This window comes from Halyomorpha halys, unplaced genomic scaffold (assembly GCF_000696795.3).
Source record: "Halyomorpha halys isolate HHAL.00 unplaced genomic scaffold, Hhal_1.1 Scaffold1115.1, whole genome shotgun sequence".
Lineage (NCBI taxonomy): Eukaryota > Metazoa > Arthropoda > Insecta > Hemiptera > Pentatomidae > Halyomorpha > Halyomorpha halys.
In genome coordinates this window covers 35,239-40,005 of record NW_027113506.1, presented here as the reverse complement: position 1 = coordinate 40,005, position 4,767 = coordinate 35,239, and the positions used below count along the sequence as shown (strand labels likewise).

Below are 4,767 nucleotides of genomic sequence, written 5' to 3'. Positions count from 1 at the left end.
ATATAAAATAAAATAATAACAAAAAATATGATGGTTTACAAAACAAAAAAGAATATTATACCTCAAGTATTCTTAAAGTAGTTCGGGAGATCCAGTTCAGAAAAAAATCGGACTGGGGTTAAACTACCAAGGGTGATTTTTTTCGTAAGCGGTGCCTTCAGTCTTCTTGATTACCAGAGGTCTTCGATCCTTGTAGTATTTTTGATAGTACAAGTGATGGAGTCTTCCTGTGGCCTCGAGACGGAAAATGGCTAAGAACGGTCGCGATTGTTTAATCACTCAAGTCGAACCCAGTTCCTGTTCGGGCTCCAAATATGAACTATCACTCACGAAATACTAAAAAAAACTTTATTGGTATAATACAAACAAGAATGTTTACATAACAAGTGCTGCTGAGCTAATGACACGTACTGTAATGCTAGCTAGACTAAGTAGGGAGACATATATATAATGGTGGGGGATTAGTGCTGATGCTACATTAAATTTGGTGGTGGTCCGGGGATAACTGTCGAATCTAAAAATAACAGATGTTAAAAATTCAATGACTGTGTGTTTCTAACAAGCTATGTAGTTATCTATAATCGCTAAATTGCTGTCTCAAAAAATGCAGACCGTAATATATTTTTTTAAATTCTTTTATTTCCACATATACTAGGTATACAGGGGTCAGGGTTCCCCATACGGCTTATTATTTTTGAAGAAGCAGCTGTGTGTAAGTGTCTGCTCGGTGTCTGAAGCTCCTCAGCTGCCCCCTCCTTGATCGTTATCCAGTTATATCACGTCCTGAACTACTAATGGACATCCTTCTTGCTAGAATTTTCCCAATACTAAAAACACACATCTTCTCTTTTATCTCCCACCAGAAACTTGTTATTTTCCCTCTTCAGATTATTTAATACATTTCTCACTAACATCTTCCCTGACTTTCCCTGATCATCTCTCTTGAGGTAGACCTTTTCCTTTGCCCTGAAGAAAGTACTCAAATATAGGTTTTGTGAGAAATTGGTTGCTAGCATGGCTCATTATCATTCCGTACCTTTAAGAAACGTAAAATGTATAAAACACCATCTTTTAAAGATTTTGACTTCTTAATTTTTATTCTTCTGTCCCTGTTCATATACCAACATAAGGATGTATCTACATATTACCACCTAAGACATTTGCATTGAGGATTGTTAATTAAATGTTACTAATATACAGTATTTAATTCTAAACAATATATGTCCTTTATCCATGCTTTAAATATAAAAATAGAAACTAAAGTTCCATACCTGAAGAAGTCCTGAGGGAAAATAATTTAAAAAATTCATATTTTTTTAGGTTTAGTTTTGAAAACCAATACATTTAATTAATAAGAATAGTTACATATATTATATTTCTACTTGTTGTAACCAGTTCGGCAGACATCTTATGATATGCTTAGATTTCGGTAGGCATTAGTTGCTTAGGAGTGCTTAGGATTCATTTTTGTTGTAATATTTCTCAAAAACATCATTGATTAATTTGCCGTAAGTGATCTAGTTCACATCACACTGACCAGGCGTGAACAAGGTCGGACTTGCTCTTAAGCGAACTGTTAGGAACTTGCTTTGGCAAATAAGGGTATGGCTGAGTTGTATAGCCAGCCGGGGAGGAGGGAGGGGAGGGCAACTTCGACCAACTTCCTCAGTGGTCAACCCTACACAAAGTGTACCAAGGTCCCATCAACGAATTCCAACTGGCGGTCGATATTTCGATTTGCCATTAGCCTGATAAATTCTTCCCCTTTCCTTTGGTCCTTACACATAGGTTATTAAGCAATAGTTATAATGCTTATTTCGTATAACTGATAAAAAAAGGTTTATTTTATATATTAATTTCTACTTTTTCTCAATAGATACTAAGCCACTTTAGTCCTCTGTCAGACATTAGATATGTGCGAGACGTCTTAGAAACATTCAGGTCAGATATTCTCATTTCCTTATTAATGCTTAAAATTTTCAAATTGGTTCCCAGTCATCAATACATTAACTGCTTATCAAGTCTTTATTTTACCTTGTATACGGAGCGATTTATTAAGTTATTAATGAATTAAACTAAGAGTGGAAAGTTATGAATTACTTTGAATTATAAAAACTTATGACAATGGTTATAAGATTGTAATTAAGCCAGATTATCCCTTAAGAATATGGGAGTGATGTGTTTAAAGCCTTCAATAGAAAATTTCATTTTCAAAATAGTGCCGAAAATTTCTTAATTTTAATTAAGATTACTTATATAAGTAATTAAAAATACTTTTAATATACTTAAATAAAAACGTAATATGAGGAATGTTCAGTTTTGAAGATACAGTAATATTTTCTAATTGCTCGAAATACTCTCATTATATACCTCAATATATTCCCGCAGATTAAAAGGATATACATTAGGACCACATTATCTGTAAAGGGTTAAGTTGCTCCATTCACTGCAGTAGAACTTTCTTTGAGACACGTTGGTTGCCTGACCGCTATGGCCTGCTTACCCAGCTTTTCCTAAAGCTTAATTTCATGGTCCGCTTCCGATTTTGTAAGCCTTCTTCTACCCCTACTTACTTTGGAAAAAGTTATGTTTTGTTATACTTGCGCCTTTGCCCTTTAGAACGGAACCTTATTAAAAAAAAAAAAAAGGAAAAATAACTGACCAGTCATATTTAAGGACCACAAACGCACAGCAAGCTGTTCTCCTTGTAATATATCACTGAGCGCTCTTTCGCTGAGAGGTGCTATTATATTCCCCTGATTCGGGAAAAATTCTTTTTTGCTTTGAATGTTACAAATGATCAACTAAAAAAATTCAATACATGTTGACTTCAGAGCCACAAGTTTGTTAGAGTTAGCATTTTGTTCAAGTTGTCGTTAGGGTCGACGGTGTTTGGATAAGCTAAGTGATTAAATTAGTACTTACGCGATATTACTACGAAGGGAATTCATCGAATGCAGTGGGTTTTTCAATTTATATATATGTAGTGGAGTTTTATGGTTCACATATACAAGTTACAATATTAATGTTATATTCAGAAAAAAATGAGGTGTTTTTTTGTAGAAGAGAAGTGCAGTATATATTTAATTAAATAAGGAATCATCTCATTTTGTCAAACACTTAATCTTGTACACACTAAGAATATTAATTCTATATAAATTTATACTGAGATTGCATACCAAATGGTATTTTGAACGGTGTTGTCCCAATACCGTTTAATATATAAAATGGCAAATACTGGTTAGTGAGAAATGTTTTATTTTACAAAACTAAATCGAGGATTGCACAAATGAAATAAAAACTTCATCATTCTATTAATAAAAAAATTATGATTAACAGGCAAAACTATGACTCCTTAGTACAAAACGAAAGAGCTCATGACTTGTTTATACACATCACGCATTGAGTAAGTAAAATTAAAAGTTTTATTAACTTTATCATTAGAGTTTTGTAAACTTGGTAAAGCTTTTATTTTATTTTTATAATCCTGGATTAAACGATGTTTGTTGTTTCAATGTAATCTTTATGCTTATGTAATATTAAGATTTGCTCTATTATTATTTTCTAGTATAAATGTAAAAGTTATTTAGTTCGGTGTTATTTTTAAATTTTTATTTAAATTATTATTGTAAGCAATGATTTTAATTTTGTCCGAATGAATAATTTTTTCTTTCATGTGAGATTAGTCTTTATAGTTCGCTTAATGTCAAATGAACCCTTGTTACTGAATCTCTTACCATTTTAGTAGTTTGAATGATTATTTAAGTATAATGTAAAGAAATATTGTTATGATCACGAAATTGTTGAACTAAATTATTTTTCTTTTCTATGCCCTGTTTTAATGACATGTGTGTTGGTGTAAGTTGGTAATATAATTTTGCAAACAGATGCTAATATTAATTGCGTTATGAGATATAGTTTCCTTTCTTATTTAAAAATATCGATTATCAATTTTTGAAAATATTTTTCTGGTGTACGAATACGTTGAAATATAGTTTTGATAGGATTCCTATCGTACTTGGCTATCTTAAATATTTGACATTTATTAATGTATTCTCTAATTTTATCTTCCATATTCGGAAAATAAACATGTTTCCTTAATTTTATTCGGTTTCAAATATTCCACGGTGCTTATTCTTTCTTTAGTGATAGCTTTTAATAACTTCACACTGTTCATCTACGTTTTCTACATCTTTAATAGAACAAAACTAAAATTTTATTCTTACAGATGGGAATTTATTTTGAATTTTTTCTAATTATATCTCATATTATATACCATCTCAGCAATCTTAAAAAGTATCATTGCCATAGCACTGTGAAACGTAGGTAGTGGTTTGCTCAGCCCGATGGGCATTCGAAAAAATTTATAATGACCGTATTCGGTGGAAAAGGCATTTTTAGGTATAGAATCTTCATCAATCTCTATGTGGAGGAATTCCGAAGTTGGGTCTATAGTTGAGATTTTTGCTTACCTTAATCGATTCAGCAAATCTTCAGTTTTGGGATTCAATTTTCTATTAACTATGACCATACGAACTTTTTATATACCCGATACATCTATTTTCTTAGAAATAATCCATAATGAAGAGTTATATAGAGACTCACCCCGTCTGATTATTCCATTTTTCAATATTTTTTTACTTCCTCGTTGACTCGTTTTCTAAATTGTATAGGGTGTTTTTTTAAGCCCGATAGAACTTGAAATTGTAAAAAATAACACAAAAAATTAAATTGTAATCAAAATTTTTTTTTTATTCGAAAGATCAA

The 4,767-nt window shown here is 31.5% G+C and overlaps 2 long non-coding RNA genes across 2 annotated transcripts in view; both read right to left on the bottom strand.

Moving 5' to 3' along the window:
- LOC136796649 (uncharacterized) overlaps positions 1-4,767 on the bottom strand; it is a 43,086-nt gene that overhangs the window by 23,573 nt on the left and 14,746 nt on the right. The gene's annotated exons all lie outside the window — the stretch shown is intronic.
- The window catches only part of LOC136796650 (uncharacterized), a 10,024-nt gene continuing 5,876 nt past the window's right edge, over positions 620-4,767 (bottom strand). The window contains exons 2-3 of the long non-coding RNA XR_010844409.1: positions 1,037-1,151; positions 620-966 (exon numbers count right to left, since the gene is read on the bottom strand). This is a non-coding gene — a long non-coding RNA (uncharacterized lncRNA). The remainder of the gene's footprint in view (positions 967-1,036; positions 1,152-4,767) is intronic.